Source organism: Periplaneta americana, chromosome 12 (assembly GCF_040183065.1).
Source record: "Periplaneta americana isolate PAMFEO1 chromosome 12, P.americana_PAMFEO1_priV1, whole genome shotgun sequence".
NCBI classification, from domain to species: domain Eukaryota; kingdom Metazoa; phylum Arthropoda; class Insecta; order Blattodea; family Blattidae; genus Periplaneta; species Periplaneta americana.
This window is the reverse complement of record NC_091128.1, coordinates 73,561,258-73,575,101: the sequence shown is the minus strand read 5'-3', so window position 1 is coordinate 73,575,101 and position 13,844 is coordinate 73,561,258.

Sequence of the window (13,844 nt, the reverse complement as noted above, 5' to 3'; positions counted from 1 at the left end):
TTTAACTTTTCAAAGTTTAAAAGCCGTCCTTTCTTTTGTTCCACTGTCAAAGAAGGAACTGGAAAAAGAATATGATTGAAGTAGAATTGTGGGTAAATATTCTAGAGGATGTTTAGCCGGTTTCTATAGCAAAGAAAATCACGTCAAAATCACGCTGTTTTAATACATCAGAGTGTGCCATATTTCTTCTAAACGTCATTAAAATAGCAGTTCATTGTAGTTCTGTTCCATTTCACATTTTCCATTGTTATTGCGAATGTTGTGCCTTTGAACGAAAGAAGTGAACTTGGTACGAATTCTACATTAAAACAATAGAATACCGGGAGTAGTTTTTAAGCCGCAACAATGCCAAAGCAAGCAACACGTTATATCGTGTAGCTAAAAAGTGGTTACTAGATGATAAAAGTGATCCTAATTTTATAACAAACAGCAAGATCATCAACTGCCAATGCTGAAAAAATGAAAGACCCTGTCAAGCCTACACTAAGTAAATATGACATAACGAAAGATAGAAGCTGCTGCTATGTAAAAGATTGAAAAGATATTAAGACAGAATCCTGGATGGGATACAGGAATGAAAATACATAGTGGCTGTACTACATGGACGGGTGCAGGAATTAGATTGGAGCCACATCTTGTTAGGTTGCTTGTTTCAATATGCTCCACTTACTTGTTATGAAGATGAAATAGCATTTTCTACATTTCAGAACATTTATAGTCATAGAGAACATCCTTCACAATGGAAAATTTATAAATAAATATTATTGTGCATTGTTTCCTCGACGTCAGCATTGTATATTGCAAAGAGCATGACCAAGATTCATCTGGAAATAATAATTGAATTGTAATAAATGCCTATTAACAGCTTATTTTGTATTTTTTAATCTATATAAATGCCTATTTAAAGCATTTTTACTGCCTCCTTTTCTGCCTATTTTTCATTTTTAGTACCTACAAGCCACAGCTTCAGTCATCACCTTTACCATTAAAACTTAAAAGAATTAAATATGTCACTTATCAGGCCAATTTGGATGAACAGATGTGCAATTTGGGGCTCTGCTTCAAACTCCCAGATTAGAAGAATGCAAACACTGCACAACCGGGTACTCAGAATATCTATGGATACACCTTGGTACATCCGCAACATGATCCTTCATTTAGATCAGGGCTGGGCACATTACGTGATTCTGAGAAATGAGCGCTGTGTGCTTTAAAGAGCGGGTCTCGCGAGCGCTATGACATATGCATACTGTACGTCATTCAGTGTCGGTGCAGTGGTGACTCTGCAGTATGAAAGCGAACTTTGAAGACGGAGCTTCCGCTCATACACTAAAACGTCCCGCTACTCCCAATGCTTTTAGTGTATCATGGGAGGAGGAGGTCTTTTTGGTAGAGAGCAGTGGATTAGCAAAGTGTTTAATTTGGCATAAAACACTCTGACTGATTAAGAGGTTCAATGTCCAACGACATTATTCTTTACAACATGCTACTGAATATGACAAATATGTTTGTAATGAACGCCATAAATTAATACAACTTAAATAATATGTTTCTCAGGTACATTATATTAGAGTATCTATTTGATACTTACATTGCATTATAGGTTATTATACATTTAGTAATATATAATTTTAAATTATACAAGTATTATGATATCATAGTATAGTATATTACAGTTCATGATATATCATAGCCTATATCATATTATATATCATGAACTGTAATATACTATACTATGATAATATATCATAATATTTGTATAATTTAAAATTATATATTACTAAATGTGCTATAATAACTTATAATGCAATATAAATTTCGAATATATATTCTAATATAATGTACCTGTGAAACATTTTCTTTAAGTTGTATTAATTTATGGTCATATCATATCATATCATATCATATCATATCATATCATATCATATCATATCATATCATATCATATCATATCATATCATATCATATCATATCATATCATATCATATCATATCATATATCATATCATATCATATCATATCATATCATATCATATCATATCATATCATATCATATCATATCATATCATATCATATCATATCATATCATATCATATCATATATCATGTCATATATAGCATCGCATCACATTATTTTATATAATATAATATAATATAATATAATATAATATAATATAATATAATATAATATAATATAATATAATATAATAATATATTATATATTATATATTACATTATATCATATCATATCATATCATATCATATATATATATATATCGCATCCCATCGCATCACATTATTTTATATTATATTATATATCATATTGTATCATATTATATTATATTATATTATATTATATTATATTATATTATATTATATTATATTATATTATATATTAACAGGATGACAATAATGCACTTAGTGAGTCGGCCATGAGAATTAGCTGCAAAATTTGCCACGAAATTGCAAAGGAATTGAAAACATTCAACGAAGGTGCATTCATCAAGTGATGTTTAATTATATTGGCAGATGAACTCTGTCCACAGCAAGTACGGGAAGTGGAAGCCATACGCCTGTCTCGTAGAACCGTGGTGAGGAGGTTGCAGTATGTGCGTATGGGTTATGTAAATAAGCGTAATGATTTGTGTGTGTGCATAGAGCGAAGTTTATTCCATTAAATTAATAAGAGTGTTATAAATTCTGTAATGCCTGCACGTTCTCCGAACCTGTCGCCACTCGATTTCTTCCTGTGAGGAACTGTAAAGGACAGTGTGTACCAGAACATTCTGATAATACTAGACATGCAGCAACGCATTCAACAGGCTTGTGTGTCCATTCAGCCAGCAACATGCCGGGCAGTCATACGGTCTTTCGGGGAACGCCTTCGAATTTGCATTAATGTCAATGGTCACCATTTGGAACATCTTCTGTGACTCTCAAAATATAACATTATCACATTGGAAGTACGTTTTTTTTTTTTTCGTTTTGTTGTTGTTAGACCCTATTGATTAGGAAGGTGACATTGTGATACATTTTTGAACTCGTCTTAATGTGTATAATCAATGTAACATGATTAAAGTATGTAGTGTTATTTGAAAAATTCATGACGTCACGTGTATCTTGTACCATAATGTAGTTACATGCACCAAATCGCAACACTCATATTAGACCCTCATTCTAACATAAACCAAAATTTCAATACCTATCCGAACAAAAAAGTTATAATAGGTGCACAAGATAAATGGGACACTCTGTATGTGTTATAGCCATCCATTTGCAAAACTGTAAATATCTTAATGGTAAAATAAAATTTTATATAATTAATGAAAAAAAAACATTTTTGCACACTAATTATTTGGCATATACATAGCATATATACACACAAATTTTCAGCTCAGTTGGTAAATATTTTGTACACCCTTTGACACGGATATTGTTAGCTGTTCAGAGACTAATTCCCACCTCGGAATAACTCGGGATTCTTCGTGTACGCCGTGTTTACAAGCGTGTGTTTTACATAGAGAGATTCGAAGCCCGATGTTTGTAATGAGAAGAAAGAGCTCTATCGCTAAGCTACAAAGAATTCGTAGGGAGTACGTCATTTCCTGACATACAAATACGTCGCCGCTGCGACTTGATTTCATTCTCGGACTTATACTTATGCTCAATATTTCCCTGTGTGAATCCGGCGTTAACCCAAACGACACTTAGACAAATTCACGTAAAGAAGAGCGACCATTTTCCGTGTCAAAGGGTGTACATTTTTTTTAAGTTTTTCATAAAAATAAGTATTTTTCATTTCCTCGTACAAAAATTACATTTTTAAACTAAAATTTTATTTTTATGTTCAACATAACGTTAACAATAATAATTTTCGTGGAAATTTAAGTGTGCTCATTAGTTTTGTCTAAAAAATTGTTTATATTATTAGAACTCAAATGCGAAAAAAATTGCCACGACTGTACAATTTAGTTGTTAAATCCCTCTGAAATCCTACTGATATATCCGTGGAAACCTTCATACTGAATAGGTTGAGGGAGGTGTTAAAGAAATATGATGTAGTTAGCTCAAAATCTGCGTATTTTTTTATTGGGTTATTTTACGACGCTGTATCAACATCTCAGGTTATTTAGCGTCTGAATGATATGAAGGTGATAATGCCGGTGAAATGAGTCCGGGGTCCAACACCGAAAGTTACCCAGCATTTGCTCGTAGTGGGTTGAGGGAAAACACCGAAAAAAACCTCAACCGGATAACTTGCCCCGACCGGGATTCGAACACGGGCCACCTGGTTTCGCGGCCAGACGCGCTGACCGTTACTCCACAAGTGTGGACCAAACTCTGCGTAACGAAATGGGTTTTGAACACGGGGGGGGGGGGAGAAAAAAAATTGAATTAAACAGCAGAGACTGCAGGAGGTTTAAAAAGAGCTTACCTATAAAAATGGCTGCCAAATCGAGTGTTGTAAGGGGCGAAAGTCTCTGAAATTTTGCGAAGTGCATCTCTAAGCATCGATGTATTTTTAAAAGAAAAAACAAAAAATTGATAATGCAAATCTAACTTTCAGGTAAAAGCTCCCTGTAAAACAGGCTTGAATAATTTCAGGAAAAAAATTGTTCCGGGGCCGGGTACCGATCCCGGGACCCTTCGCTTAGCGCACGAATGCTCTACCGACTGAGTTAACCCAGGAACCATACACAAAAAATTGATAAGTTACATACAACTCGTGAAAAATGTCATTATTTCTCTTCAGTGCACCCATACGATAATGTTTATTGATGGTTGTTATCCATCTTAGGGTCATAATTTCAATAGTAGTTTAAACTATCAATTTACATAAAAGAATGCAACATTTTATTTAGTACTCTGAGTGGCATTACTGTCTTCTTTTCCCGGTCACCCTAGAGAACCAAGTCCCTAGATGCATTTTTACAGAAGAAACTAGCTAGTGTTGCACCAGCTCGATGGAATTAGACTAAGAGATTGGCAAATACAGTCTATGTCCATAGAAATGACCTCTACAAGGCTTTTGATGCAATGCTAGACAATTGAGAAAGGCATCTTGGCACCTATGAGTTGTAGAGAGTTGACCTTCTACTGATAACTTCTTACAAAATATTTGCATTTATTGACGTTTTATATAACATTCTTCGAAGTAAATCTTTTGACATTTCCTTCTGTAGGTAGAAAGTAGATGAAACGAAACATATCAGCCATGAGAAATTAAATTGTAACAGAAAGAAAACACAATTTCATTAAAAAAAATTTACTGGAACAGACACAGAAATTGTTGAGCTATTTTTCTATATATTCCACATCGGAATTGATACATTTGTCATATCATGGGCTCGACAGAGAGGTGCAGACGGCTGTCAAACGCTGGTTCCGATCCCAGGCGGCTGACTTCTACATAAGGATACAAAAATTGATCCCATTGTATGAGGAATGTCTCAATTCCGGCGGAGGATATGTTGAAAAATAGCGCAATATTGCTGTATCCGTTTCAAAAAATCTTTCCATGCAATCATACTTTATTTCTGTAAACGGCCCTAGGGAAAATCACTTTCTGGACAGCCTCGTAATTGCGGTCGAGTCGCCAAAATTTGCATAAGCACTTTTTTGACATTATTAACATGGCGTAAGTATCCCCCATCAGAATTTTTGCTTGTGAGCTGTGTTCTATGCAGTTTATAATTTTGAAGAAAAAAAACGTACTTAAATTATTACAAATAATGTCAGACAAATGCATTTCGACATGTTTTTCCACAATTTAGAAAGTTAATTTCACTAATATATACAATACCACTATCTATATCTCCAGTCGAGAGATCTTTCTCAGCAATAAAATGAATTAAAGTATACTCAAAAAACAGGCCTGGCGAAAGAAGACTATCAAATCTGGCAGTACTATCAATTGAAGTAGATCTTGAAGAAATCAGGCAAAAGGACACGTTCTTCGAAAGGATTGTAGGATTCTTTCCTGTGCAGGTCATGAGAATATAGTTTACCCTTAAGTAACAAAACAGCACTTTCATTCCTGGCGTAGGACATCCCATAACTTACCTGCATTAGGTAAGTATTTAAGATGATTCATATCGAACTTATTCACTATTATGTCAAACCAACTTTTTTATTTTTATTTGCTGGGGTACCAACGCACGCCACTGGTGTTGAAAATATGGAGCATGGTTTAAACCATGGATTAAATTTAAAGGAGTTTAAATTAAACAGAGTTTAAACTATAACTGAGAATATAGCTCTTAGAAACACATTTATTGCACTAAATTGAACGTATAGTACGAGACAAAAAGAAACGGTATTGAACTTCTTTATCTAGTGGACCTGCTCTACCACCTAAGTTTGACAGGTTGTTTTATTTATATCCCAGGTAACAGATTAGAATCTAAGAATCAGAGATTTATTCATTATGTTCTTACGCAGGGAAAGAAACCAAAGAGGGAAATGTACTGTAATTAAACAATATATTGGGCTGGTGAGTTGAGGAACTTAAGCAAGTTCGGATGAAATCAGGTACGAGTTGTGGCAGACGATTTATAAAGGAATTAGCGGGCTGCTACATTATAGACCGTGTGCTGCGATAAGAGGTAATCTTTAAAATGATATATTGTGTGGCTGTGCATACAGTACAACCGGACTGCCTCCCTCGACCTGTCTTGTTCGCTGCCCACGCCGCCTCTCTGGGCAAAGTGTTTGATTCTCTTCGCAATGGCACTATTAGAAAAACTGCCTCTGGCATTACTGTAAGTGAAATTTGTGGCACAATGGAGAAATAAATGTATAATCTCCATCCGACTATTCCTTTATGTGTTCGACTTAACTTTTAATTTCATCATCAGAGTAATCAAACTATCATGGAGTTGGGCTGTATGGTTCGTGCCAGCTGCAGTCATCTAGAAGTCTCTTCAGAAGACGCTCTTGATTTTTCTGCTTTGTGATCTTTATTATAGATTTGATTACTATGCAATTCTGTCTCTGTTCATGTTGGATCCAGTTAAGTCTGACTGCCCCTTGATGCTATTCAACAGGAGTAGGCTACATGGCAGCACCTGGTTTCCCTTTCTCCCTTCATTTCCATCATCATCCTCACCCATTATCTACACTACATTTACATGAACACTTACACATACACTCGCCTCAGTATACGACATAACTCTTCACAGATACACATAATGCATAGCGTGGCCCCCCGAAGTGGTGTGCAACTTGAAAATGAGTCGCAGACACGCCATCTGTTTGCAATATGCGGAACCAGAATCACGTAAGTGAAGTGGGTAGGCATTGGATACACAAACACTTTCTGTGAAAATGGGTTTAGTGTTTGATTGTGAATGTCTTCATTACGCTTGTGATCCTGCCATGTTTCCCTATGGTGATTCTTGATTTCTCTCGTTGTTTCTAAGTCCATATTTCGCACCCATAGGGAAGTGTAGGCATTGCTAATGCGTTATATAATTTTAACCCAGTTTGTTGTAAAGTCATGGAGGGTTTGAACGTTCTACTTATGATGCTTGTGATTTGACAATAATTTGAGAGTTTTTTTTTGCCACATCTTGCTCTGTTTCATAAGAAGGACCGAGTATACCTCAGGTAACTGAAAGTGTTTATTTGTTTAATTCTGTAGATATTGTTAAACCATAATTTATATGTATATATATATATATATATATATATATATATATTCATTTAGTGTTCTTCCCAAGGGCAGGTCTTTCACTGCAAACCAAGCTTTCTCCAGTCTTTCCTATTTTCTGCCTTCCTCTTCGTTTCCTCATATGATCTATAATATATCTTACTGTTGTCTATCATCTGATATCTTCTTCTACCCCGAACTACCGTTCACCATTCCTTCCAGTGTATCCTTCTCAGTAAGCAGTTTCTTCTCAGCCATGACTCATCCAATTCCTTTTCCTCTTCCTGATCAGTTTCAGCATCATTCTTTCTTCACCCACTCTTTCCAACACAACTTCATTTCTTATTCTCTCTGTCCACTTCACACGTTCCATTCTTCTCCATATCCACATTTCAAATGCTTCTATTCGCTTCTCTTCACTTCGTCGTAATGTCTATGTTTCTGCCCCATACAATGACACACTCCACACAAAGCACTTCACTAATCTCTTGGCCTAATTAGTCAAATCCACTCTCCTCACATTCACGCAGGAGCCCCCTAGGATCTTTTTAAGATGCGAAAGAGAGAGTGGTGTGGGAAGGTACCGCATTTCTCTTTCCCCCCAAAAAACTGCAAACATGGTATATATATATATATATATCCAAGGTATGTTTTCTAATTTATGTGTAGACTGTTGTAATGAGTTTCCTTATTATACCACTACCTTCGGCAGAAGGAAGAGTTTTTAGATGAACATTTCTAGAGAGTTTTATTCAAATATTAAAATAGATTTGAAGGAGGTGGGATATGATACTAAGGACTGGATTAATCAGGATAGCGATCGATGACGGATTTATGTGAGGGCGGCAATGAACCTCCGGCTTCTTCAAAAGGCATTTGTAAGTAACTAAGTAAGATGTTAAAATGTGTTGGTGATAGGGGCAACCTTGTTTTACACTCTGATATGCAGATTGTGAAAATTTGGAATATAGTTTAATTTTTATTTAACTCTCTTAATAGTCCCCCCGTTGTGGCTATGTGAATTATGGGTGCGCTTCCGGCCAAGCAGCCCGATATTCGATTTCCGGGTGGGAAACAAAAGAAATTTATCTTCCGTCCGAGACTAGGTGTTTGCCCGTTGTCCTGTGATGTCTCTGCAGTGGTCTTGTGCCATGTTAATCCTACGACCGGGGAAGCCAGCACTTCTGAGGTGTCTAGTGTCTAGTGATTCTCTCTCCCCCTTACCCGCAGTGGCGCGGAAGACGGAAAAAGAGGGAGATTAAACGGACTAAGAAAGAAGAGACTTCTAATATATTTCACTTCTTGCCTTGAATAGTAAATCTGGAAAATTTTTATTACGTGCGATTTCAAATATTGGGTTAATGCAACAGTTCCTAGCGTTTCATTCGCTGTAACGAAAGCTTTTTAGATTAATAGAAGACAGAAATTAATCAGTAATATATTCTACAATATTATCTATGAATCTCTGCCAGCGTTGAAGTAGTTTTTCGATTCCGTGTCTGAAGAAATCTTCTGGTATGGAGTTAAAGAAGTCTGTAAGGAATCTTTGTTATCAAAGGAGGTTCCTTGAAGATTGTTGGATAAAGAACAGAAAAGACGAAAATATTAGTGCGCAAGATCGGGAAAATATGGGAATGTGGAATCACTTCCCAAACAAGCTCCGGGATAGCTGCTGTCGTCATGTTAATGGAGTGCAGGCGTACATTATAGTGTTTCAGCAGCTCTTGATGCAGTCTTCCCGGTCGCTTATCTTCAATTGTGACAACAAGGCATCTGGGTTGTTGCCAATAAAAATATCAGCAGCTATTGTTACACTCCTGGGGAATAACTCGTAGTACACGATACCTTCTTCAAGCCATCAGACGCATATGAAGGGTTCAGAACCATAGTGGACCAAGCGCCATTTACTAAAACCGTAGAAAACAAAGGTTAAAAATGAAGTTATTACCATAATTCAATGGAAACATACAGCAAGTAATATAAAGTATACACAATAAAACTAAACGATAGGTATGTCAATTTTCATTAAACTGTGGTATTCACTTAACTTAAGCCCTTGCTTTCTCCGTTTTTAATAAATGGCGCTTGACACACTATGGCTCTGAACCCTTCGTATCATTATCTTCAGTGCATGGAAACTAACTTCTGTACGAGCCACCGGTGTAGCTCAGACGGCTAAGGCGCTTGCCTGCCGATCCTGGGTTGCGCTCGGGCGCGGATTCGAATCCCGCTTGGACTGACTACTGATTGGCTTTTTTCCGATGTTTTCCCCAACCGTAATGCGAATGTCAGACAATCTTTGATGAATTCTGGGCCTCATCTCGCCAAATACCATCTCGAAATCACCAATCCCATCTCCGCTAAATGACCTAGTGGTTGACAAATTGTCGATAAACTTTTATATGGGATGTTATAATGTTGAAACAACGGAACCATTTCCTTGCAGTGCTTTCTCCGATTACATTCTCCCTGCACATATCACAAATGTTTCGAGCCATCTTCGCCGCCTCTTGCTTCTCTATTAAACTAAAACAGAAGAATAATTGTGAGAAATGTTATTTTTTTTCCACTTCAAATTAAAATTCTTTAGCCCATAAATAGCACAAACTTTCTTCAAATCCGCAAAATTCAAGGCGTATATTATACAACCACAGCATTCCAAATAACAAATGACAAACGGTAAACGATGTCCTAACAACGCACTATTGTGATAACGAAGAGAAACGCTACGAAACTTATGGATCAATCTAACAATTTAAATCTATTTGACTAGACGGCATTTCGGAAAGTGGTCAGCTGCTATATGCGCCGTAGCATTTCTGGTATGTGACGTCATAAGCTTGTACAGTAGAACCAATCGGAATCAGTCCATTACAAGTACTTCCCGAGTTAGTTTGTTCACGTGTGAGTGTTTCAATACATTGAATAAGTAAAACTAACATTTACTGTGTGTGTAAGATAAATAAATGGTAGAAGAGACTGTAAACCGACAAGTATTGCACAGGCAGGCGCGGAAAATAGTGTTTAAGCTGTATAATTATTTAAAAAAACGTTACCGAGCAGAACGCTACCGGCCATTTTGATGCTGGCTGCAACGTTGCCAACATGCAAGAAACACTCCAGAAGCATGTGGTGTGGCATTGAGAACCGTGCAAAGAATATTGTTAGTGAAGAAAAGAGGATTTCTTAGATGTCATTCTTACAGTAATCAACGGTTGGGATCAATATTGTCTTTTGATAATTTAAATATAGTCCTGCACTCTTTGTACTGCAAGTGTGCGTGAAGTACGATGTGGCAATGTTGTACGCTGCCTTGCTCAACTGTCTCTCTCGACGCAAGCGCTAGCAGACTACTGCCTTCCGAATTGCCGTCGACTCCCTAATTTGGTGCAATGCTTTCTCATAAAACAAATGTCTCTTTACATTAAGTACTCCTCCCTTTTTAATTCCGGTATTAGTTTTAATGTGAATGTTGTATCTATACAGGAGTGATCTTTATTAAATCCAAACTGAGGTTCTTCTAGAAATGTTTCAGCAAGTGCCTTTAGTTTATTTAGTGCCGTTGTTATAGATAACCAGATAACCAAGTAACTCCGATGGTGGGTTTGCCACCTTTAAGCCTTCAGACTGACTTCAACTGTGTATTAAACCAAAAAGAATAGGTATTTTTCCGCTCTTAAAATTTTCTTAGAGATCGTTGAAGTCTTCACAGTATTTTTAAGTCCCAGAGAATTGGGCTTAATTTGGTTTATGGTTATTCCCGTAGTTATTTGGACCACTTCACCATATTTGGTGGAGTCGCTAATCTACCAAACAGGGACGCGACTAGTTATAAGAATGTAGAGAGATAATTAAGAAAATTTCCAACAAATTTATGGAACAGTTCTAACAAAATCGAAAACTTAGGTAAAGAAGTAAAAAAAAGATTAGCCTAAATCCTATCAAACCGCATCAGATGCCTGTTGACATAAATGTAAAAAACACTGCCACTCTCTGAAAATGGTAAATGCAAAATCTAAACGGCAGCAATGCACTTCCTGTGTAATTATTTTAAAATTTCAAAGGCAATCTAAAAAATTGTGCTACAGACCTTTCTACGAATGCGCTTTTAGGGAAAAAAATATCAAGGAGATTTTCAGTATATCTTTAAAAATGACTGAGATGTATCTATTTTATTGAAATACTGTATCCTGGTATTCTTATTGAATTTGGTATTCTCAAGAAACTAGTTCGATTAATTAAATAGTGTCTCAGTGAAACTTACAATAGAGTCCGTATAGGCTAGATTCTATCTGGTGCTTTCCCAATTCACTGCGGGCTAAAGCATGGAGATGCACTATCACCTCTACTTTTTAACTTCGCTCTGCAAAATGGTATTAGGAAAGTTCAGGATAACAGAGAGGGTTTGAAATTGAACCGGTTACATCAGCTTCTTGTCTGTGCCGATGACGTGAGGAGAAAATCCTCAAACGATTAGGGAAAACACGGAAATTTTACTTGAAGAAAGTAAAGCGGTAGGTTTGGAAGTAAATCCCGAAATGACAAAGTATATGATTATGTCTCGTGACCAGAATATTGTACGAAATGGAAATATAAAAATTGGAGATCCTTCGAAGAGGTGTAAAAATTCAAATATCTTGGAGCAACAGTAACAAACATAGGCTAAATGACACTCGGAAGGAAACTAAACGCAGATTAAATATGGGAAAGGCCAGTTATTATTCGGTTTAGCATGTAGCACGTATGGGCGAATCCAGAAATGCATATAGAGTGTTAATTGGGAAACCGGAGGGGAAAAAGACCTTTGGGGAGGCCGCGACGTAGATGGGAGGATAAAATTAAAATGGATTTGAGGGAGGTGGGATATGATAGAGACTGGATTAATCTTGCACAGGATAGGGACCGATTGCGGCTTATGTAAGGGCGACAATGAACCTGAGGGTTCCCTAAAAGCTATTAATAAGTAAGTAAGTAAGTAAGTAAGTAAGTATACCATTCTCTCCTCTTAAATGAGTAGGTTTAGAATTGAGTTTCTGACTCGACGTTGTATTTCATTAGATTGAAATATTTAATGATATGTGTAGTGTTGTTTCTTCACTGCGGTATTTAGGACGGAACGGGAAGACTTTTAGTCCATTAATGTTATTTTCATTGGCTTGAGTTGGCCCGTTCTGAACCTTGATAATGTGGTTTCTTACAGAACTTCCTCTGGAAGCAACAATAGATCCCACAAAACAAGCTCAGTCGAAGGATGGTACTGTAAATTTCAAAGAATGGCAATGACACATGACGTGTCTATTTGGAAATTTTTAGATAATGTTATAAAAGAAGATCAAAAAGATGAAGAAATATTGACACAACAATTACTGACAGACCATGTACGAATAAGGCAAACTATTAGGAGAAGTATCGGATATATTTACGTCAGGTGGAAGAAATGGTACATTCCAACAATGTAAAGACCGGGGAGACATCCTTGTCTACTCCAGTCCCTTAAGCTACCGATTAAAACTCCAAAACACTGAACGGGATGATCTCGAGGAGCAATAGCTGAGTATTAAGGCACAATGTTTACTTATGTGATTAGCTTAAAATTTAATAATAGGTCTATATGAATACCGCTATTTACGTGGGGCACTGAATAACTGATAAGATATATGACTATCGCATAAGATAATGTGGTTGACTATGTACCATATTCTGTGACTTACATTGGTAACCTTGGGCATCGTTGTACAACATCTACCAAGATAAATAATGCATGCAAATTACGCCAGACTAATTGTAAAATATGAGTACATGATCACTAATTTAACAACGATCACTGATATGGTTTCTTGTAAGAGAATGTTTACAACCTATAGAATTCTAGTCAAGGATGTGCAAACAATATGACATCAATTATATAAACCGTGCCAATTCCTGTATGTTTAAAACTGGTAGAATTAGCTTTGCAAATGTTACAGTGCAAATGTGAACACACTTTGTTTTACGCCTTCGTACTGAGCTAAAACAGGAAATCCAAACGTTAGGTGTCCTGTAATTACATTATATTATTATTATTGTTATTATTATTATTATTATTATTATTATTATTATTATTATTATTATTATTATTGCTTTCATCAACATTAATGTTATTATTATTTTCCTCGTTTCAGGTCATTTAGGGACCACGTGAATCATCCCATTGCA